The 25,153-nt window shown below is 40.3% G+C and overlaps 1 protein-coding gene across 3 annotated transcripts in view; it reads left to right on the top strand.

The window, feature by feature from the left end:
- The first annotated feature begins 222 nt into the window (after positions 1-222).
- Positions 223-25,153, top strand: part of CNTN1 (contactin 1) — a 447,411-nt gene continuing 422,480 nt past the window's right edge. The window contains exon 1 of one of the 3 annotated variants that reach the window (XM_008162506.4): positions 223-549. The gene's annotated coding sequence lies outside the window, so the exon portion shown is untranslated. The remainder of the gene's footprint in view (positions 550-25,153) is intronic. The other 2 variants (XM_024100601.3, XM_065557068.1) reach the window with 2 other exon arrangements.

The following is a 25,153-nucleotide window of genomic DNA, read 5'->3' on the forward strand; positions in this document are numbered from 1 at the left end:
CCTCACTCCCCGTACCCCACACTGCAAGCTGCGGGGGGAGGACAGTGAATCTCAGGGCAAAGGGCTGGGCAAGGGCAGCCGCTTTGGGCATGTGCGAGGGCCGCGCACACGCTGCCTGACACCCCCCCGCCCGCAGGACTGGGTGGGGGATGCTGAGCGCACCGGCCGGCCGACCCCCAGCATCGGTCTCCCATCACTCTCCCTCCCTTGGTTTAACGGGCTGCACCGGGCCAGCGCTCAGCGCCCCGCAGCCTCCCGCCCACTGCCCCCTCGGACTGCGGACCCGCTGCAGCGGGGCGGCTTTCCAGCCCCCCCGCCGCGCAGCCTGGGAGTGACATCACCCTTATCCAATCAGTGCCCGCCGCTCCCCCTACCCCAATCGGCCCCGCTAGTCGCGAGCCCCCAGTGCGGGCTGGGAAAGGGCGGGCCGCTGTCCCGCAGGTTGGCTGGGCGCGCAGAGCAGGGCAGGGTGCTCCCAGATGTTTGCAGCGGAAGTGGGGGCTCCTCTAGGTGACAGTCCCGCTGTGCAGCAGCAGCAGCATTGCACAGGTAGGACATGGCCTGCTATTTATTTATTGTCTTCTGCGCGCGGGGGAATATTTGCTTCACAGTAAAAAAAAAAAAAATTGTAAATGCTGTAAAATAATAGCAATAAAAAGATCCTGTTGCATTAGCTTTTGTTAGGGGAGCAAACACGCTGGGGCGGCAGGGACGGAATGGGTGAAGTGTGACTCGGCAAAGGGAGGGTTCAAGGTAGCTAGATGGGGAAATGTCTTGGGAAGAGGCAGAGCTTTGCTTGGTGCAACGCATTCAACAGAGGGAGGATGGGGATGGTGACAAGTCAACTTTCCCCTTGGATTCAGCAGCCGCGCTACTGTGGCAGCTGCAGCAGTAGCACTAATCTGTGACTGGCATGATGATAATGTGCAACCTGTGCTGGAGGACTAGGAGCCACCTGTATATCCAGGATATCCGAGAAATATGTGCATATTTGAAACCAGTCACCCCGTCCCTTCCTTCCCTATGTATCTTCAGGTAGAAGATGCTCTCCTTCTCCCTAACCCTGCAGTCCAGCCATTTCTTCTCCTTAGACAGGAAGCATAGAGTACATTATTCTGTGGCCTGAACGCTGAAACCGAATCATAATTTCCCATATGGGTTCAGAGAAGTGACAAGTCAGTGGCATTTTCTGTTCATGAGTGTCTGGAATTGCAGCAGAAACAGCCAAGGAGGAGGGAGATTGTTCCTAGTCACTAGGAGGGATGGCTCAGTGGTTTGAGCATTGGCCTGCTAAACCCAGGGTTGTGAGTTCAATCCTTGAGGGGGCCACTTAGGGATCTGGGGCAAAATCAGTACTTGGTCCTGCTAGTGAAGGTAGGGGGCTGGACTTGATGACCTTTCAAGGTCCCTTCCAGTTCTAGGAGATGGGATATCTCCATTTAGTCCAGGCAGGCATTGGCTATGGATGGCCCAAGCAAGGCAGATAGGAGTTGACACATGTGTACTAAGGGCATTGGCCAGAATATGGAAATCAGATCAGTTTTCACAACATGTGGAAAGGCCAGCCAAGTGAACTCTTAAATTACCATGCCCATGTTACAAAATGCCTTCTCTGTACTAATAATAATGAGTACAGGGTGGTCTCAGAACACCAGACTCCTACCGCAGGAAGTAGGATGTGCATCCTATTGAATCCTTTGTAAAATGCAGTTTTTTTCTGTCACAATCCCTGCCAAAAATAATTTAAAAAAATGTAAAAAGCATTATACATTCTTCATTCTCAATATGCATTGGCATGGATTGGACAAAAAGACCCAGTACAGAAGATATATTTCTGTCATTGATTTCTAGGAATTTTTTTGGCATGTGAATGAATGTTTGGAAGCCTGTAAAAAATGTATCTACATTTATAACTCACTCCCATTTTCATACTACTGTTGCTGCTGTGCAGGCATCTTTTGGAGCCAGTCTGCATACACAAAGGAAGGTAGCACCGTCTTATTTATTTGAGATAAAACTGTTTGCATGTATTTATGGTAATCGGGTTGCAAGACCTTTTTATTACCTCTTATTACAGTTACAATCACATTACTTCACTGTTTTTATTTTAAAATGTTAGTTACTTTCCTTTTCTTTGGCACTTTATGTATAAACAGTAGTAATTCACATTGACTGTAGTAACACCTGCTGATGAAAATAGATCTTTTGCAGACTTTGTCACTGCTGAGCTCAGCTAAAAGTCACTTCAAGAGGATGCGCACTTAAGTGCTTCTGATCACTAAGTTGCAGAAGGAAAATGACTGTCTTTTTATGGAATTTAGCTTCCTGGGTGGAGTGCTATTTAATTATGTCTGAAAGCAAGAACTTGTGCCGTTGACATGTATTAGAGATTATCTATGTAACTAATAAATACAGTCCATTTAGTAATTAAAATGAACCATGACCCTTAAGCTAAGGCAGTGATAAGCTGATGTTAGTGGTTCAGGAGCCAAATTAGCGATCAACATTACCCAAAAGAGCCACAGTAATGTGAATTCACTATTTCATTTACTATAGTACTAGTCATATGTAAGCAGTATGACAGGGGAAATATTTAGTTTTATTATATAATTCTCACAGCAAATAAATTAATAACTTAGTGAAAGTTCATAACTGGTTAATAACATAGTAAAATCATCCTGATTGGTTAATAACTTAGGTTGGTTAATAATTAAATCACACAGTGTTTTAATATCATGTGCAGCAAAAAGCCGCAGGAGACACATTAAAGAGCCAATTGCAGCTCACAAGCCACACTCTGAATATCACTGAGCTAAAAAAATAGTTTTAAATTGAATTCCAGTTTGTGATTATCAGCCATTATGTAATTATGTACAACGCAGACATTTTTTTCCTAAAGAAGGCTATATATTTCTTTGCAGTGCTAGCTGAAACAAAGAAGATGTTAACTAACATCCATTATTTAAGATGAGTATCAGCAAATAACTTTTTAAAAACATAGATAATTTCTGCCTCAGTATAATTATTATTAAACAGCAGGAGGAGGTCTTTCGTAACAAGGTTGGACTTGAGAAGTTTTAAAAATCTCGAAGTAGTCCCCTCGCATCACTAGTTTTTTTTTTATAATATATGTTTTGCAACATAAAAATCTCTGTAAGTTGATGTTTCAGTATGATTGTAGGTATCTATCCTTAATCTGGCAAAACTCCCACTGACTTCAATTAAAATTTTCCCTTGTTTCCAGGACCTGGTCAATAGTGCTCTTTCTCTTTTTTGGAAGTTCGTTTCCACTAGCAACAGTTACTTTGAGAGATTAACAAACAAAAACTATGTTTAATGACAGTTCAGGACATACCTCATCTACCCCAAACTTAAAAGCTTGGAAATAGGAAGAAGTTAAGGGGGAAGACCCCTGGTTTCCTTTACACCTTCGTATTGCCTACAATGCTGTTGCCTATACAAGTTTAATTTGCCTCCTTGTGTGTATGCATTATGATGTCAGCTGACTTGGGCTTGCGTTTACAGGCCTGCGTTTACAGGCCTGTTTAATTGCTATGTAGATATTTGGAGTTGGGCTGGAGCCTGGGCTCTAGGATTCTATGAGGTGGGACGGTCCCAGAGCTTGAGCTACAGCTTGAAACCAAATGTCTACACCAGAGTTTAACAGCCCCTTAGCCTGAGCCCTGCAAGCCCGAGTCAGCTGGCATGGGCCAGCTGTGGGTGTCTAATAGCAGTATAGACATACACTTAAGGTGCTGCTATTTAACATTTTATTTTCTCTTCATTGCTTATTACTACATACTATTCAAACTCTCTGTCCTGAAGACAGAATTCATCACTATAGTATCTCAGTGCTTCACAAATATTAACAAATGTATTTGTACAACACCCCTATGAAATGGCTGAGCATAGAAAGATTAAGGTCAAAAGTATCCATTAATTTTGGGTGCCTAATCTGAGAGACCTAGGATCTGATTTTTCAGAATGCTTAGCATTATATAACTCTTCATTTGTTCGAAGTTCAGCTGCTTCACTGAGTGCTCAGCAATCTGCAAATCTGACTCCAGGGTCTCATGTTGCTCACCCGTGAAATATGAGGAACACTCAATTACTGACCACCTGTGAAAAGTTTGGTTTGTGTGACTTACCTAGCATCACACAGGAGCTCTGTTAGAGGCAGGAACAGAATCCAGTTCCAAAGAGCAGCAGTCAATTGCCTTAGCTTTGAGGCCATCCTTTCTCTTAAAACTATTCTTTGACATATTCACTCTACACCTTCTAACTTCTGCAACAAATGAAGCAGGGGGTGGTACAGACAACGTCTCTTTCACTGCACAGCAGTGCTCCATCCTCAGAGCCGGTCTGTGCTGTTCACTGAATGAGGCAGAGGCCTGTGGAAAAAATCATATGTGATCATGTAATTGAAGACTATATCATAATGCATATGCACAAGGGAAAGTTGCCCAGGCAGCCTTCATTCTGGTATTTCCTAATTTTTGTGTACTTGACTTTGCAATGTTAATAAAATTATTTCAACGTATTTTTTGTGTATGATTTCCTAGGTTTTTAAAAAATAAAACTGGAAAAATGGATATCCGGTATGTGGCATCATATTGACACCTATATGGGTCATCCGTAGGGTAGAAACCTTAAGTCCACTGCTCAGACCTCTGCCACTTGAGCTAATGGAGTAACTCTTAGCAGCAGTAAGTTGTCATCCTGTGTGGACCAGTACCAGAGGAAGATGGGGGACACACTTTGCCAGTGGGTTTCACAGATATTTGCTGACAGCAGAAGAATGGTGAGACTCAGGAATCTTGGGCTCCATTCCAGGCTCTAGAGGGGAGTGTTCTCTAGTGGGCACATAGTTTTCTGCCATTCTCTTCAAGCATGACCCCTTCTGCTCAATCCCATCCCTCCTGTTCCTATCTCACTCCTGTCTCTTCCCACCCCGAATCTTCATTGCATCTCCCCATTTCACACACACTCCATGTACAAGTCATTTTGCCCAATCATTCCTAGTTCTCCCTCCACACCCCAACTCCTCATCAGACTTGTCTGCTTCTCCTCACTGGTTATCAGTCCTAGTCCATTTGACAAGTCATCCCCCTGGTTCTTCAGCTGATCTCTCTCCCCTGCTCCTCAGTTCTTCTCCACAGATCCTAGTCCCAGTCTCCTTGCCCAATCTGTCCCAGTTTCTGTGTCTGGCTCCTTAGGTATCTAGCCAATCCCACACTCCCTCCCTACCCCTAAATCCTTGTCTGCCTGTCCCCCACAACCCTCAGCAGTCATCAGTCCCAGCTTCTGCCTTCGTATCCAGGGCTGCCCAGAGGATTCAGGGGGCTTGGGGTAACGCAATTTCGGGAGCCCCTTCCATAAAAAAAAAGTTGCAATACTACAGTAACATGTATTTGGAAATGTAAAAAATAACCGGTGAAATATATTCAAAATAATTTGAAAATACACAAAATACATTATTTAAAAATATTAAATGCTTTAATGGTATGTATATATTTGCAATTACATAATGTGCAGTCGCTGGGTGATGGTGATGGTTGGTGCCAATGGGCTGTCGCTGCCTGGGGGTGGCGCTACTGTTGCCCAGGGCTGGGTGGGGAGCTGGGCTCTGGGTCGGGGGATGCTCGGCTCACAGGGGCTGGGCTCAGAGCTGGGGGTTAGGGCTGTGGGTGGGGTGAGGTCAGGGGGGTGTCCACTTCAGACGGGCTGGGCTCTGAGCTGGGGGTCAGGGCTCTGGGGGGGGTGGAGTTAGGGGGGTGTCCTGCTCAGAGGGGCTTACCGTGCTGCTTACTCCCGCCTCCCCCCTCTCCCGGAGCCTCAGCGCGCCGCGTCCAGGAGCAGCCCTGGACAGCGCTGCAGTGGCATGGCTCCATGGGACCTGAGCTCCCACCGCTCAGCCTGGAGCTCAGAGCCCCGCCCCCTTACCACGCGGCTCCGAGCGGGAGGAGCTCAGCCCACGCAGCTGCAGCGCTGTCCAGGGCCGCTCCTGGACGCGGCACGCTGAGGCACTGCGGGAAGGCGGAGACTGAGGCGGGGGGAGCCTCCGACATTCTCGTGGGGGCCCCTGCAGGCCCCAGGCCTGGGGCAAATTGCCCCACTTGCCCCCCCCACCCTGGGCGGCCCTGTCCCTATCCCCAGACTCTTGTCCCCACCTATTTCCTCTCATCCCCCACAGGGCTAACACTTGTCCTATTTGCATTTGAATCAGGTAACTTCCTCTTTCACACTGCCTGAGCCCAGCAGCAGAGTCATTGAGTGCACAGAAAATCCAGGCTCCTGGCTGTTAGTTCAGATGTCTGGGTCCAGGCCTGAAACAGCCTGGAGCTGCAGTTGCAGGGAAGCAGGGCCGGCTCTGGCTTTTTGGCCGCCCCAAGCGCAAAAAAAAAAAAAAAAAAAAAAAAAGGGGTGGCCAGAACCACAAAGCAAAAAACAAAAAAAAACAGTGATCTGTGTGCCGGAGCATGGGTGCAGGGGGACTGGCTAGCGGGGGGGAGGGGGAGGGGGAGGAGGAGGGAGCGGGCGGAAGAGAGAGAGAAGTGGGTGGCCAAGAGGGCTGCCGGGAGGGCTCCGGTCGGCAGGAAGGGAAGGACGAGGACTGCCCTGCTGGGCTTGCTGCAGGGCGCTCCCGTTCTCTGTGCTGCCGCCCCCTACAGGGCGGCTGGAGCGGAACAACAACAACAAAAAAAAGCGGCCGTGCCACCCTAGGATTGGGTGGAATGCTACGTTGTTCAATCTGCCGCTCCGAGCACCAGCTTGCTCGGCTGGTGCCTGGAGCCAGCCCTGCAGGGAAGTTCTGCTCACTCCTAGGCTGGAGCATGCAGACCAGGTCCTGTAGACCTGGGCTTAGTGTAGACATACCTGGAGTATTTAGATTTCTTCCAAAAGTGGTGTGAAGAAAGGCGAGACAATCCAGTGATTGGCAGAGGCCCTGGGTTTTTTTTGCTTTCCTCTGCAGCGTGGGTCACTTGCTGGAGGATTCTCTGCACCTTGAAGTCTTTAAACCACAAGTTGAGGACTTCAGTAGCTCAGACATAGGTCAGGGATTTGTTACAGGAGTGGATGGGTGAGATTCTGTGGCCTGCATTGTGCAGGAGGTCAGACTAGAAGATCATAATGGTCCCTTCTGACATTAAAGACTATGAACAGTGAAAAATGACCTTCAGGGTGATTTTTGAATACTTATGGTTTTTTTAGGAATCAGTTTTTCATCAAACCAACATGAAAAAGTAAAACACTGTTCATAGTTTATATTCTATTTTTTTTGTGTGTGTGGCCATTTCAATGACATTCTTTTAACAAACCCTCCTGTTAAGCTAAAATCTCAACCATGGTAGAACTACCACTCCACTATGCTATCTTGTCATGGCAAGCAGGCACTTCTTATATGACGTGGTATAGTTTCAATAACCGTTGCTGTAACATACAACTCCGTTTACAGATTTATTTACTTCTCTGAGAGAAAAATATTTATTCTAGTATGTGATTTGGAAAAAAGAAGAAAATAGTAATCTTGGGCTGTGTGATAAAGTGAGTTACCTATGGCTATTAACATCAGAAAGTATGTATAAGTATTTCAGTATCTGCATAATCTTCAAATGGACTCAGCAGGGCTATAGGATTTCAGTTTTAAAAATGAGAAGTACAGAGCTTGATATATATGCAAGGTTGTATTGTTTTTAAATGGTGTTTTTTCTTTTAAGTTTGACACTTATCCAGCCAGATTGTCTGCTGCTCCTTCCTAATGGAGTATAATGATCTGATGGTTAAGGCACAGCACTGGGAGTCAGGAGACCCAGCTGTATCACAGACTTCATGTCTGAGCTTTGACAATACATTTAGACCCCAATTCAGCAAGTTAAACACACGTCTAACTTTAAGCAAAAAGTAGTTACATTCACTTAAAGTGTGTGTGACTTGAAGTCAATGCCACTACTCAATGCTTAAGGTTAGTCATGTGTGTAATGATCTCACTGCATTAGAGTATTATTTCTCTGTGGTTTAGTTGTCTTCACTTATACAATGGGGACAATATACATCAACAATAATTTGATTTAGTTTGTTTGTATAGAGAAATGGAAGGCATTATATAAGAGCAAATCATCAATATCTATTTTGAACAGCAGCACCTGAATTAGAGGATGTAGGCTATGCTGATGTGAACATTTTAATTTTTAATTTGCTGAGTGAAATATTTCTTATGGCAAATTGAATCCTCATTATGCTTCTCATCAGGATTTTTATTTAACACTACTAGTTATTGCCTGCACTCATGTTAGTCTTTATGTTATACTGTCTACTTTATGGGAGTATTGTGTATTAAGAAGGCAGTGGGTTGGTCATTGTGTGTTCAGATGTCAGGCTTCATTTACAGAATATCAAACAGATTTAATGTACATACCAGAATATAATCTCTTCAATTCTGTTTTTTAAAGCAAGGATTAAATTCATTTTTATTCTTGGAACTGCAGTTTACTATTATGTAACTTGTATTTTTCAAACAAAAATGTATCAATTTATTCTTGTCAAACTGCATGTAAATATTTAAAACAAAACATACACTGATCGATATTAATAAATGTAAAAGGTTTGTAGTGTTTGCCTGATATATCCTTCCCTGTTAGCATGTCCTGATTCTACTGGCTGACTGAAGCAGGTGACTCATTACTCTACTTATTAAAGGGATGTAGACATGGCTCTCTGAGAAGAGAGGATCTAGAATGTGACTTTGAGCTGTCCTGAGCTAGGAACTCTAGTAAAAGCCAACCCTCGGTAAGAAGGTTTAATATAAAGTACATGTTGTTAAGCTTATTAAGCTTAATGGGGTTTCATTTTGTAGTTTTCATAATATATGGACTGAGTTTGAGAGCTGGTTGATGCTCTCTCTTCATTAGTGCAGTAGATTGGGGGTCTGGGACTGGATGCACTTACCTCTTCTTAATGCTGCCATGATTTTACAAATAACATTGTAATATTTTTCAAAGCACAGTTTTCTCTCTGAGTATAAGTAATACAAAACTGAATATCCGATAATAGCATTGAGACATGGCATTCTTGGAGCTTTTCATCTTCAAGTATAATTGCATGGTGGGAGAAATATAAGAATGTGTACCAAGGAATGCCACTACATAGCTGCTGAACAGGCAGGCACCAAAAACTTTGGTGTCGTGATAAGATTGCCAGTGATGGACATAAACTGAATACAGCCAGACCATCCTAAGGACTTAAGTCAGAAATTGATCTGCAAGGAGGCCACAACACTTTGGGATTTGCAGTGATGATGAGAAATATAAGAGCTGCGATAAGAGAGAATAAAATAGAAACAGCCTACATTCCAAACATTTCTTTAGAAGGAGAGTTTCTAGTAGGCATCCAGAATTCTATCTACTACACTTTTCTTGTAACTTAATGTCCACTTACCTTGATGGAAGCAGCTATTTGCTCTTGCCAAGTGTCTGTCCCAAAATGAGATCATGCGGAGTATATGCATATGTTCCCCCATAAGTTGCACTGTTTTTGAAAGTCATAACTTCATATTTGCCTTTACCCACCATGTGGATTAGTAGGCTGTTAGTGCATATTACAAGACATGCACCAATACCTTAGTAGGCAATCAGCGAGCTATCCGCTGGCATAGCTTCAAGTATCACAGGGTAGCCGTGTTAGTCTGTATCCACAAAAACAACAAGGAGTCCGGTGGCACCTTAAAGACTAACAAATTTATTTGGGCATAAGCTTTCATGGGTTTTTTACCCATGAAAGCTTATGCCCAAATAAATCTGTTAGTCTTTAAGGTGCCACCGGATTCCTTGACATAGCTTATTACTGTTAGAATAGGACTCTTTACAGTTTCATTTTAAGAAAAAAATAGTTTATACTTCCACTGTGAAAAGTAGTTCCTAACAAGAGAAAAGGTGGATAACCTCTATCTATACAAATATATACTTTTTCTCTACTATCTTGAATAAATTTATCTGAAAACTGTTATAACAATCTTTCTCTGTTTTTTAATAAAGGGTAGCTGACTTCCTTTTCTCCATCTTACTGTCACCAGAAGCCCAACTCCATTTTATCATCCTTTTAAAATACAATATTTTTTAAAAAACAAACTTTGGAATACTGAACAGTCCACAGTTAGTTTTTCACTAGAAAAGGAGTTAAAAATGGCTTAAAGAACCATAGACTGCTGCTGAAATGGCAGTTTCCAACTTTAAGAGTTGAACATTTTTTAAAGTTGTGACTTTTCTCTTCATCCCATTGCTCTGAACCCTCCCTCCGGTGCTTCTCTTTACCCCCTTGCCTTGTTATCTTTTGGCTTTTCTGCCTCCACATTTTTCCCATCCCCCAATTTACCTAATAGGCATAGAGACTTTTGTGTATGATTCACTGAAAAGGTCTTCAATATCTGCCATCGGGACTTGGTACACATCTGTGACATCATCAGAAAGGCACAATCAGTCGATCAGAATATGTCTTCAGGCAAACAAGGTCCACAGCCAGACTCTAATAGTAGAAGTTCTGTGCTTTAGTATTAAAATATATATTTTTAAGTCACAAATAGGTTAGCTAATACTGAAATTACATGTGAAATTCTAGAAAGAAGATTTGTACTTCTGTATCTCATCTTTCTCCTTTCTCCTACATGACTCTCTGTAGAATACACTGCATTTGAACAGTGTGACATCTGCTAGTCATGGCAACAAATGTCATCACGACAGGAGAACTAGTGGAACATTGCCAGTGCTGACTTTCATTCCAATTATTAGCTCAGTGATATTTGGCTACTTAAACATCTTCCATTTCAGTTTTGCCTTAGGTCTTGCAGGACAAATGCAGTACTGTTTAAAAAAAATAAATAATCAGTCTAGCAGAAACAGACTACATTCACAGTTATGGAGTTTTAGTACTGAATATGATCTTTGTAGACCCTGGTTCATCATGCTAGTTCATTACATCTTTTATTTCTTAATGTAGACCTGCCCAATTGGAGAGGTAAGTTTTTTGCAAAGGTTATTGGTGCAATAGCTGAAAAATGAATCTTTCATTATACAGTCCTACGTGCCAGAAATGTATCCAACTTTTATTAACTGTCTGGTTATCTGCACAGTACTTAAATTCAAATAGCTCAGTGATACAATGGATTCCCCTGTTACCTCTTTGTTAGCATTCAGATTTAGACAGAGTTAATTTCCTCTTGAGCAGAATAGCCAGTAATTGTAAAATGAAAAGTATGAATAGCATAGGACAAAAATATTTCAAAATACAAACAATGACACTTATAGTTAAAACAGATCACTTAATCGAACTGATCTGGACTTACCAATGCACTAGGGTTACCTGTATTGATACATTATATTGATTACATTCATTTGTATGAACATCAATACAAGTATCACTCTAATCTGTGGTCTTGACATGTGTGAATCTGCACCTTTTCTTAGGAAGGTGATTATGTCTTAAAGAGAGTGTTATCTGTCATTAATACACCAATACTGAGAGAAGGAAAGCCTTTTTAGGAAAGGAGAAACAGACCTTCCTTGTTTAGAATTCATGGCATAGTATTAATATAGAGTGACAGCATGGGATTCCTGACTAATCATCTGTTAGCAAATAAGCCATATTTTCATATACTATATGTTTTCTTTTTCAAGTCATTAGTTCTTTGGTAATCATCTAGTCTTAAGATACTTGAGAAAATGTCATTTAATACCTCTATTATGAGGGTTGCATTGCCACCTATCTTTGAAAATCAGCCACTGCATTTGGGCATGCACATGCAGTAGTTGATTTTTGAAGAGCAAAATGCAACATATCAGAGGATAGGATAGCATGAAGATTGGTATGCAGTATTGTTGTTTGAATCATAAGAGAGGCTATATAAATTATCTGTTCCTAAAGTAAGGAGTTTGGCCATTAATAACCCTAAAACAGAATTTTGAGCTAAATGTTACATGAAAGTGTTTGACATTATTAAGCAACAGAACAGGAATATAAATATAATAACCCTTTGGACATTTGAAATGGCAAGTTCTTTTCATATAGGCACCTTTTTTCATTAAACACATGAATTACTGACTTGTTATTGTGGGGTTGAATTGAGCTGCACGCTCTCGCCTTTTAAAGGAAAAATAAACATTAAACCAATATTTAAAACACAAAAATAATTATATTGCTTTTACAAACATATGAGTAAGAGCAGGTTAAATGTTGTTAATCAACTTCAGTATATTAAATGGTGGAGTGGTTTAAAAATCTCTCTTAAAAAAATGGGTAGAATTTTTTTTCATTAGGTTGTAATAGTGATAGTTTTACCATTTCAGAACACTTCAGACTAGTGGAAAATTTTGAAATAAAAAGCTTGAATGCATTTCCACTCACCAACACATTGTCAGTTTATTTTTTATGAAGACGTGATTACACTACATGATAGGGCTGGCAGGGAAGCGAAACTATTGAGAGGAAAAATTAATTTGCACTTAGTTATGTACATGAGACACAGTAAAAGATAAATCTGACATTCTGACTTGATCAAGTATATTTGTTGTGGAGATCAGAAAGCTTTGACTTTGCTTCTCAGAATGGCATGAAATGCTACAGAAATTTATAAGCTTCAAGAAAGGTTTGTTGCTAAAACAACCCAAGGATGGTCATAAAGCACACCTGTTTTCATTTCTGTTCAGTCGCTCTTATTGTCAAATGTTTTGTGGGTTTTACAAATCAGCTGACTCTGTCTTTAAATATGGCTGAACCATAAAATCTTGTTTTTTCCCATTGCTTTGGGATCGTATTTGAAGATCTCAAAGGATATGGATACTCCTTTCCCTTCCACCCACCATTCCAGAATGATTAGCTCCACTTATGTCAAGCACACTTTAAGTGCACATGGCCCCACAAGAAGTTTAATTTAATTTATTCTAAATAATTAAAAATTACAGCAGTTTCAAATGTTTCATATACATCAGGTCCCTGGCAATGTTGCCAAGTAACAATAGCTTTATGATCAGCTAAAACCTGCAAGTAGTGCTATATTGATGTTATATGCTGATTTACTCAAATCACACTTGCTGAAGCTTGTGTGCCAAATAAGTTTACATTGACATGAGAGGAAAGGAGACTACACAGGGAGTTCACATAGACTTCTGGCTGCTGCTCAAACAAATTATGTTGTGTGGCACATCTGGGAAACCCATGAAAACCACTTGGCATGTCAAAATTCTTGTTCTTGTTTTTTTTTTTTTTTAAATATAGCTCCTTAAGTGTTCTAGGCACTTTATGTAGCAGAAATACATAGTTTGCTGGCTTTCTCTGCAGTGGTATCTATGGATCAAATAGTCATAATGAAGGAGCACCTGAAATGAAATTTATGCTCCTGCAGTTAGGCCCATAACTCTAGCTGATCATTTGATACCCAGCGAACCTATAGATAGACATAACTGTCGATATACTTCTATCTAACCACCCAGATTCTAAAACTAAATGTTTGCAAGCAAAGTGCAGTTATGCATAAACTGTCATGCAGTGTGAATCCTACAGTTTTCATACTTGTATACATTTGAATTCTGTGTCTTGTTTTACCCATTCTGTATGTTTGGTTTTCAAACCCGTCTGTAGTGATGCTAATTTAAAAACCGATGCCTCACTGCATTTTTTTTTTTTAAAGGCATGTCCCAAAATCCAGAACAGAGGGATTGGATCCTTTACCTATTGTACATTACTGAAAATGTAAATAGTGTACATGTATAAGTTAAGAACAATAGATACAGATTCTTATTTTTCCCCTAAGATTTTCTTTTTAATTGTTTAATAATGTAGAGGTACAGTAATTTGAAAACCAGCAAACGGTTGAATGACTGCTTCTTGCTATGAAGCATGTCCAATAATCCATTACTCAGGTATTGGGTGTTTTACTCTGTGTACAAACCAAACATTGTCCCATCAACCAAGGGTATTTATTTGTAATGGTACATACCTTATATAATATATGCCTGGTTATGGTCTGTCCAGCAATTTTGGATAAATATTCTCTTTGCTGGCCAGTCCATAACGAGGCAGCAAGTGCCTATATAAATTATTGAAAGTATGTACCATTGCAGATAAATACCCTTGGTTGATGTGTCCGTGTCTTGTTTTGTACACAGAGTAAAGCACCCAGTACACGGATAACACATGAGTAGAATATGCCTCCAAGGAAGAAGTATTTAGCAATTTTTTTTTTTTTTATTTTTTTTTTTTTTATATTACCGTGTTTCGAAATTACAAAACAATTCAAAGGGAAATCTGTGAGGAAAAATGTGGCAGTTTATGCACCTATGGTTCTATTCTTACAAAATTTATATTTTGGAACTTTAACTGTCACAAAGTAATTCAGGTTCTGGCTTCATAAAATACAGGATGTCATTCCAAGAGCACTCAAGTTTTAGTAACATTTCTTTGACAACTAAGGGAAAATCACCCTGCTCAATACAGCTACCCAGGACTTCTGGATCATCACTAGATCACACACCATGGCAGTAATTCCTGGCAGAAGACAGAATGTCCTTCAGCTCTTAAACACAGTTATAGGAGAATCTGTATACAGGTAGAAGTAGACCTTTTAACCTCTGTCTTCCAGCCACTAAATTTATTTGGAATGACAAGCCCCATATAGAAAAGGTTTGTCGTGTTTAAAAGAAAATGACAATCTTTGTATCGTTTTTTTGGAATCACCTCATAGACTTTAAAGAAAAGTATACACCTGCAATATAATTTTATAGGATGTATTAAAATACATGTAGAAAGGCTATATATATTCACACACACACTCTATTTCATTTTGTAGGTTTTAAAGAATATTTCTTTCCTTTTTGATTTCATCTTTATTAAATTCTGTATGACCTTTCCCATAAGGGTCTGTGCAGACAAATGATACAAACATGCACTTAGCTCTTCATATTTTAACATACTGTCAGCCCCCTTACTCTGGAAAACAATGGCAGTTGTTCATAGTCTCTAATTCACATTTCATGGAGTAGGTTCATCTATGACCCCCTCAAAAGGACCCCAAAATAACAAAAATTGAAAACAAAGGAAAATCTGCCATTTGAAGATAATTATTCAGACATTCCTATATTAAATGTAATAACATGTGACCAAACCCAACACACACTTTATACATATTAGTAGACCATGGTAAGAAATCCCTATTTCAAGTTCAGAAGAAATGAGTGAACTGAAGTCTCCTATACAAACCAAATCAGAAGCTCTTTGCTGATTAAGTGTACTCCCTCTGTATATCTTTGCCAGATTCTTTTGCTGTGGTGAATATAAAGTTTATGCTTCTTTCTTAACTAGAAGTTATCTTGTATTCATCTGCTTATATTTACCTAAACTAAAGTGTTGTATTCATAAACATTTCCAGATCTTCCAAACTGCCTCTAGCATTTATATGACTTTTTGGTGTATATTTAAGCCACTCTCTCAGGGATCATATCAGTTCTGCCAGTTAATTTATGTTATGTTTCAACCAGTGTATAAGAAAATGCACAGATACTGAGAGAGCCTCTTATGACCAGCAAGTCATCTTCATCAGTCTGGATTTCTTTATCTCTCCCACTTATCTGGGAATGGCTGTTTGTTAAAGATGCTTTTCCTATTAAATAGGCAAAGTAACGAGAGAGATGCTTGGCACTCATTGCTGGAAATGTAACTTCCTGTATCCTCTTTTAAAACATAACAATTATAATAACAAGCAGCTATTGGAGAGCAAAGCTACATTATTGCATATAGATAAATGGAAATAATCAGAATTTCCACTCTAATTTTCACTTATCCAAGTCTAAAAGGCTTCTTAAAAAGAGTTGATGACAATAAAGGAAACCATTTTATTTCATTTCCCTATATCAGTGACCATATATTTTGGAGTAAATTGCCTGTTACACCACATGTGCTTTAATTTGTTTTCAACATTTTACAGGATGTTTCCCTTACATTTTGGATGGTTTGAATTTGGAATGGGGAATTTTGTTGTTTTTACACTATAATTAGCTGCAAAACTATATACATTACTGTATTTCTGTTTTTCTTTCTTGATCCAGTGACAGTAGGCAGGTATTAGCTCCCAATAAGTAAGAGTTGTAAGCTGCTGCTTGATAATTGGCATAGAAGTCGGGTAAGGGAATCACCCCCTTCTGTCATGCTACAATATAGTCTTTTAAGACAAGTTCTTCTGTTCTCTTTCCAGAGGAAATCAGCAATTATCCTATCTCTAAAAGAAAATGTGCACAGATACAAATAAAGTAAAGAAGACATACTTGCCCTCTGAGTTGTGTGTGTTCATCTGAGGGGCGGATCTGTTTCTTTTCAAAATTGATCCAACAGTGTTTGAAAATTAAAGTGGCTGCCAAAATGGAAAATCTTCTATTTTTTATTGATATATATCTCAACATCTGTTGAAAAAATAACACAGCAGGGCACAGATTATCCAACAAGTTCTTGGAATGTATTGGAGACAATTTTTTATTTCAGAAGGTAGAGAAAGCTACTAGGGGGAAGGCTGTTCTAAATTTGATATTGACAAATAGAGAGGAACTGGTTGAGAATTTTAAAGTGGAAGGCAACTTGGGTGAAAGTGATCATGAAATGGTAGAGTTCATGATTCTAAGGAATGGTAGGAGGGACACAATAAAGACAATGGATTTCAAGAAGGCAGGCTTTAGCAAACTCAGGGAGTTGGTAGGTAAAAACCCAATCGGAAGCAAGTCTAAGGGGAAAAACAATTGAAGACAGTTGGCAGTTTTTCAAAGAGACATTATTAAGGGCACAAGAGCAAACTGTCCCACTATGTAGGAAAGATAGGAAGTATGGCAAGAGACCACCCTGGCTTAACCAGGAGATCTTCAATGATCTAAAACTCAATAAAGAGTCCTACAAAAAGTGGAAACTGGTTAAATTACAAAGGATTACAAATAACACAAATATGTAGGTACAAAATTAGAAAAGCCAAGGCACAAAACGAGATCAAACTAGGTAGGGACATAAAAGGAAACAAGAAAACATTCTACAAATACATTAGAAGCAAGAGGAAGACCAAGGACAGAGTAGGCCCGTTACTCAATGAGGGGGAGAAAGACAATAACAGAAAATGTGGAAATGGCAGAGGTGCTTAATGACTTCTTTGTTTCAGTCGCACCAAGAAGGTTGGTGGCGATTGGATGTCTAACATAGTGAATGCCAGTGAAAATGAGGTAGGATCAGAGACTAAAATAGGAAAAGAACAAGTCAAAATTACTTAGACAAGTTAGAAGTCTTCAAATCACCAGGGCCTGATGAAATGCATCCTAGAATACTGAAGGAGCTGACTGAGGAGATATCTGAGCTATTAGCAATTATCTTTGAAAAGTCATGGAAGACGGGAGAGATTCCAGAAGACTGGAAAAGGGCAAATATAGTGCCCATCTATAAAAAGGGAAATAAGGACAACCCAGGGAATTACAGACCAGTCAGCTTAATGTCTGTACTCGGAAAGATAATGGAACAAATAATTAAGCAACCACTTTGCAAACACCTAGAAGATAATACGGTGATAAGTCAGCATGGATTTGTCAAGAATAAATCATGTCAAACCAACCTGATAGCTTTCTTTGACAGGGTAACAAGCCTTGTTAGGGGAGAAGCGATAGATGTGGTATATCTTGACTTTAGTAAAGCTTTTGATACTGTCTTGCATGACCTTCTCATAAACAAACTAGGGAAATACAACCTAGATGCAGTAGTTATCAGTGGTTCACAGTCATGCTGGAAGGGCATAACAAGTGGGGTCCCGCAGGGATCGGTTCTGGGTCTGGTTCTGTTCAGTATCTTCATCAGTGATTTAGATAATGGCATAGAGAGTACACTTATAAAGTTTGCAGATGATACCAATCTGGGAGGGGTTGCAAGTGCTTTGGAGGATAGGATTAAAATTCAAAATCATCTGGACAAACTGGAGAAATGGTCTGAAATAAATAGGATGAAATTCAATAAGGACAAATGCCAAGTACTCCACGTAGGAAGGAACAATCAGTTGCACACGTACAAAATGGGAAATGACTGCCTAGGTAGGAGTACTGTGGAAAGGGATCTGGGGGTCATCATGGATCACAAGCTAAATATGAGTCAACAGTGTAACGCTGTTGCAAAAAAAGCAAAGATTCTGGGATGTATTAGCAGGAGTATTGTAAGCAAGACACGAGAAGTAATTCTTCTGCTCTACTCTGTGCTGATTAGGCCTCAACTGGAGTTCTGTGTCCAGAGAAGAGCAACAAAAATGATTGAAGGTCTAGAAAACATGACCTATGAGGGAAGATTGGAAAAAATTGGGTTTGTTTAGTATGGAGGAGAGAAGACTGAGAGGGGACATAACAGTTTTCAAGTACATAAAAGCTTGTTACAAGGAGGGGGGAGAAAAAATGGTCTTCTTAACCTCTGAGGATAGGACAAAAAGCAATGGGCTTAAATTGCAGCGAGGAAGGTTTAGGTTGGACATTAGGAAAAACTTCCCAACTGTCAGAGTGGTTAAGGACTGGAATAAATTGCCTTGGGAGGTTGTGGAATATCCATCATTGGGGATATTTAAGAGCAGGTTGGACAAAAACCTGTCGGGGATAGTCTAGATAACACTGGTCTACAATTTTTGAGAAGTCTGCTTCAGAGATAAAATGTGCTATTTATTATGTATTTTGATGTGCTGAATTCAAATATGACAATTAAAACAACTGATTGGCTACTGTTTCTAAGATATTTAAGTTTTTACATTTTATGTCTATGTGTATTGTGTAGATAGTAGAGTTTTAATCATAAATTGTAAACCTAGGTCTTTTCATGTGTTTATGGTTGCTTTACATGATAATATTTCACCTGTCCTGTTTATGTAACACTTTAAAAATCAGCAAAAGGGTTATATAAATAAAATTTATTATGAAACAGAAGGCAAAAAACTGTTATGTACATAGTTTAGTCCTATTCAGTGTCTACTCGGCGCTTCTTGGCTTGTCTCTTGTATTCATTAAATGGAGCATCTCTTGTCACTGTCCAGCAATAGTCTGCAAGCATTGATGGGCTCCATTTGCCCTGATAGCGTTTCTCCATTGTTGCAATGTCCTGGTGAAATCGCTCGCCGTGCTCATCGCTCACTGCTCCGCAGTTCAGTGGAAAAAAATCTAGATGAGAGTGCAAAAAATGTATCTTTTGTGACATGTTGCAACCAAGGCTTTTGTATGCCTTGAGGAGGTTTTCCACCAACAACCTGTAGTTGTCTGCCTTGTTGTTTCCGAGAAAATTTATTGCCACTAACTGGAAGGCTTTCCATGCCGTCTTTTCCTTGCCACACAGTGCATGGTCAAATGCATCATCTCGAAGAAGTTCACGAATCTGAGGACCAACAAAGACACCTTCCTTTATCTTAGCTTCACTTAACCTTGGAAATTTTCCACGGAGGTACTTGAAAGCTGCTTGTGTTTTGTCAATGGCCTTGACAAAGTTCTTCATCAGACCCAGCTTGATGTGTAAGGGTGGTAACAAAGTCTACGTTGATTCAACAAGTGGTGGATGCTGAACACTTTTCCTCCCAGGCTCCAATGACTGTCGGAGTGGCCAATCTTTCTTGATGGAGTGGGAATCTCTTGCACGACTATCCCATTCGCAGAGAAAACAGCAGTACTTTGTGTATCCAGTCTGCAGACTAAGCAAGAGAGCAACAACCTTCAAATCGCCACAAAGCTGCCACTGATGTTGGTCATAGTTTATACACCTAAAAAGTTGTTTCATGTTGTCATAGATTTCCTTCATATGGACTGCATGACTAACTGGAATTGATGGCAAAACATTGCCATTATGCAGTAAAACAGCTTTAAGACTCGTCTTCGATGAATCAGTGAACAGTCTCCACTCATCTGGATCGTGAACGATGTTGAGGGCTGCCATCACACCATCGATGTTGTTGCAGGCTACAAAATCACCTTCCATGAAGAAGAATGGGACAAGATCCTTTTGACGGTCACGGAACATGGAAACCCTAACATCACCTGCCAGGAGATTCCACTTCTGTAGTCTGGAGCCCAACAGCTCTGCCTTACTCTTGGATAGTTCCAAATCCCTGACAAGGTCATTCAGTTCACCTTGTGTTATGAGGTGTGATTCAGAGGAGGAGGATGGGAGAAAATGTGGGTCCTGTGACATTGATGGTTCAGGACCAGAAGTTTCATCCTCTTCCTCTTCCTTGTCTGACTCAAGTGAGAATTATTCTGGTGCATCAGGAACCGGCAGTCCTTCTCCATGGGGTACTGTGTGTATAGCTGATGGAATGTTTGGATAATGCACAGTCCACTTTTTCTTCTTTGACACACCTTTCCCAACTGGAGGCACCATGCAGAAGTAACAATTGCTGGTATGATCTGTTGGCTCTCTCCAAATCACTGGCACTGCAAAAGGCATAGATTTCCTTTTCCTGTTCAAGCACTGGTGAAGATTTGTTGCACAAGTGTTGCAGCATATGTGTGGGGCCCACCTCTTGTCCTGATCTCCAATTTTACAGCCAAAATAAAGGTGATAAGCTTTCTTAACCATAGTGGTTCTACTGCGCTTTTGTGATGCAAAAGTCACTTCACCACAAACATAGCAGAAGTTATCTGCACTGTTCACACAAGTACGAGGCATCTCTGCTCACTTTGGCTAAACAGAAATGTATCCCTTTGCAAAATCAAACACTGACAAATAAGAGAGCATGCCACTGTATGATTTCTAGAGCTGATATAGGGCAATTTGTTCAGCAGAGTGATGTAAGCTTCATTATGATTGCATCATCCATGACTTCTAGGAATAACATGATGCAATTCATATCATGTATGATGCAATACCAGCTTCAGATTGCATCATTCATTGTTTTGCCTAAAAAGCAAGTACTGTCCAAACCCAGTCATAGATTTATTCATAGATCCAGTCAAAGATGTATTTTAGTCATTTCTGGTTTAAATTGAGATCCCTTCTCTTTATAACTCACTTATCCTCCGCCATTCCCAAGTCAAGGGTCGTATATACTGACCCAATAGAATATCTTGAAAACTAGAGCCAATCAACAATTTTAAGCATCATTTTCGTTCTCAGTGACCCAGAATTAGTAAAGTTTGACTACATTTATTTCAGAAGCATTTTGGCTGTAGAGCAGTGAATACTTAGCCCCAGGGCGGCTCCAGGCACCAGCTTCTCAAGCAGGTGCTTGGGGCAGCCGCTCCGGAGCGGGGCGGCACGTCCAGGTATTCGGTGGCAATTCGGTGGACGGTCCCTCACTCCGCCTGGGAGTGAAGGACCTCCCGCCGAATTGCCGCCGCAGATCGCGATCGCGGCTTTTTTGTGTTGGTTTTTTTGGTTTTTTTTGTTTTGGCTGCTTGGGGCAGCCAAAACCCTGGAGCTGGCCCTGCTTAGTCCTGCCTTGAGTGCAGGGGACTTGACTAGAAGATCTCTCAAGGTCCCTTCCAGTTCTGTGATTCATTCATTCTCTCTCTCTCTCTTTATATAGTATATAAAAATAGAGAGAAAGAGATTGTGTGTGAGAGAAGAGTGAATGACACACTTTAACTGTGTAAAGTAGTTTGTCAGCTGCAAATATAGAGTGACAACCCCTCTGTTGAGAGACTCTGTATAATGTGTACCTCAAGGTGCTAGAATTTTTTTTGCTGCCTATTATGAAAAAAGGGTTCAATTTTGCTCTAATTTGTAGGGCGAGAAAGTGTCTGTGATTTACTATGATTAACATTTTATTCTGAGACTTTTAAAGGTGTTGGTGTCTCTAAGAAGATTTGTAAGAAATATGCTTATAAACTATTTGTATTACGGTAGCATCTATCTGCACCAATCAGAATCAGGGCCCCATTGTGCTGGTTGTTGAACAAACATACAATATATAAATGATAGCCTAAATAAGGATGAGACACCACAAGTGAGTATAGAAATTCAAGGAGAGGGAGGGGGATGATAATAGTAATAGTAACACAAGAGTATGAGTGGAAAGGAAAAGAATATCTGAACATTATCCTCATAGAATGCACTGAGGTTGCTTCCTCAGCTTCCATTAGGAAAATTGGTTCTGAGAGTTTCACTAGAATGGATGATGTCCAAGGTAAATTCTTGGTTTCACAGAACACAAGAGTAACTTTTTCCTGTCTTCTCCAAATAATTTAAATTTGACCTTTAATAACCTAACGGGTTATGTCTAATACAGGTTAGGAAATATTTACAAAATACAACTCCTATCTTGATTGTTTATTTAAAGGAACATAATTTATTGGTGAGGACCGGAGCATAAATTATTCTCTCCTCAAAAGCTGCATCTCTAGATGCTCAAATTCTGATTTGAAGTGCTTTGTGTCTGTGTGCATTTTCCTATGTTGCTACTCTACATATATTGTCCATTGTGAATACTTTATGCCCTTGTATTTATCCCACAACATCCTCATCACTCTAGTGCAGAATACTTTCCTTTTGGAGGAATGAGATCTTGGTAAGTGTTTTTCAATAGAAGAGCATTATGGCCTTGATTGTGCAGCGTATCACAAATGGGTGAACCCTGCTGCCTACACACAGCAAGGTGCAGGATTCTACCATTGAAATACATTTGCTAAGGTCTTAGTCCTTGAACAATAATTGAAGCACATTGAGTGAATGTATACATAATCACAAAGTAGGTTAGATATTTCAGCTTCCACAGAAATCAGTTGGGCTCCATGAGGTCACAAGAGTCCACATGAGTTGCAGGATTGGGGTCAGATGATGGCTTAGAGTTTAAGCATCCCCTTCTGTTTCACAATAAACTACTTTCACATTATTGTGCTGCATCCTTCAGAACTGATGACAGACTATTTTTTTTCCTCAAAAAGTTTTTTCCATCAAAATGAAAAAAAATCCTGTTAAAGTAAACAATGCTGATGCTTTAAATAAAACAATGTTAGGTGTAGGTGTTGAAATGTATGTCTATATGCCTAGCACAGTTGGCCCTGATCTCGCAGGGGGTGGGGGGAGAAGAGGAGGGGGCAGGTGTTACAGAAATATCACTATTAATATGTGAATTTTCCAAAAGAACCTTGTGAAGAGTTCCCTCTCAGCCCTTTTCAAACGTAGACTATTCTTAACTTGCATTTTGTTTGCAATCAGTCTAGTTTGAAACTTGGTATTGGTTCGAAACCTACTTTCATAGTAGTTTTGCTGTGGACTCCATTTGCACCAAGTTCAAGCCCATTAATGAATTGGTACAAAGATAAGAAAACAACAGACTTTATCACTTTAAATGTGTTTCATCCCATTTTCTCTAGCTGCCTGTTAAAACTCATTTGTATTGTTTTAATGGCTTTATAAATATCTCAAATAAATTTACTATTTTTGAGTGAAATATTTCTACTGAATGCATTTTTCTACTTTAGTCTTAATGGTATAATTTCAAGATTATATCTCTTACCCCCTTCTGAATTAAAATTGTGAATAATTTATTTTGTTTTAGCAGTTTTTCATAATATAGTGCCAAGTACTGCATATGGGTCTTAGGTTATTGTGAAATCTTCCCTTTGCCCATGAGAATAGGCAGAGTAACTTCAATCTGATTGTTTCTAATGACATTACTGTGCATCCTGTCCAAAGCAGTGGTATAATTCCTAATAAAAAAAAATTGCTGCAAATGTAGTGCTTGTGATGTCCTATTGGCAGAGTTAGAGTATGAAATCCTCTATTTTTACTTAGGTGGTTAATATGACTAATCTCATTTACAGTGGTGTAAATTGGGACTAACGGATGAAGTCAAGGGAGTGGCACTCGGGTAAAACAGATTTAAGTAGTTCTATGTCTGTAAAGCTCCTTAAAGATGAAAAACATTATATAAAGTAAATCGTGTGTGATGTTTGTTCACAAAGGCATGGATTCTTCCACTGGTATTTTGAGCAGTGATTTCAATGGGACAACTCGCAGAGTAAGGTAGTACTTATACACTGTAACTAAGGATAGAATAATCTGCCCCAAAATAAGTCCGAAGCAGTGCAAGTATCACTCTGTGGATAATGAAACCACTTGTGTGAAGCAGCATTTTGTATATTCAAAGTGCTGCAGTAAAAAGTAGCTCAAACAGAATCTTAAAGATTGTGTTGCTGCCTGTTCAGTCCTTGGGCACTTTAAGCCAGGCAACAAAATATAACAGAATTAGCACTAATTTATGATAACTTGTCTACCATTGAATGGACTGTGACCATTCACTCTCTTTTCATAAATAGGGCCCTACCAAATTCACTGTCCATTTTGGTCAATTTCATGGTCAGAGGATTTTAAAAATAGAAAATTTCATGATTTCAGATATTTAAATCTGAAATTTCAGTGTGTTGTAATTGTAGGGATCCTGACCCACAAAGGAGTTGTGGGAGGGGGGTTGCAAGGTTATTGTAGGGGGGGCTGTGGTACTGCTATCCTTAATTATGCACTGCTGCTGGTGGTGGCAGTGCTGTCAGAGCTGAGTGGCTGGAGAGCAGCAGCTGCTGGCTGGGAGCCCAGCTCTGAAGGCAGAGCCAGCACCAGCAGCAGAGTGGAAGTAAGGATGGTATGGTATGGTATTAACTTCTGCACTGCTGCCTGCAGAACTGGGCCCTTGGTCAGCAGCTGCCACTATCTGGCCGCCCAGCTCTGAAGACAGCAATGTAGAAGTAAGAGTTGCATGATATGGTATTGCCACCCTTACTTCTGCACTGCTGCTGGTTGGGCTCCCGGCCAACAGCCACCGCTCTCCGGCTGCCCAGCTCTGATGGCAGCACAGAAGTAAGGTTGAGAATACTGTGACTCCCTTAAAATAACCTTGTGACCCCCTCCTGCAACTCCTTTTTGAGCCGAACTCCCAATTTGGTCTTCCCCGTGAAATCTGTATAGTATATGGCAAAAACACACACAAGACAAGATTTCACAGGGGGAAGAAGATTTCACCGTCCGTGATGTGTTTTTCATGGCTGTGAATTTGGTAGGGCCCTACTCATAGACCATAAAACTGTACTGATCTGAGGTCACTAATAACATTGGGTAGGTTTTTTTCAATGATCGGGGCTATATTTGTAGTTACTCATAATTCTCATATTTTTGAAAGAAGGACAAAACATGCAAGGAG

The sequence above is a fragment of the Chrysemys picta genome, chromosome 1 (genome assembly GCF_011386835.1).
Source record: "Chrysemys picta bellii isolate R12L10 chromosome 1, ASM1138683v2, whole genome shotgun sequence".
Taxonomy (NCBI): Eukaryota; Metazoa; Chordata; order Testudines; family Emydidae; genus Chrysemys; species Chrysemys picta.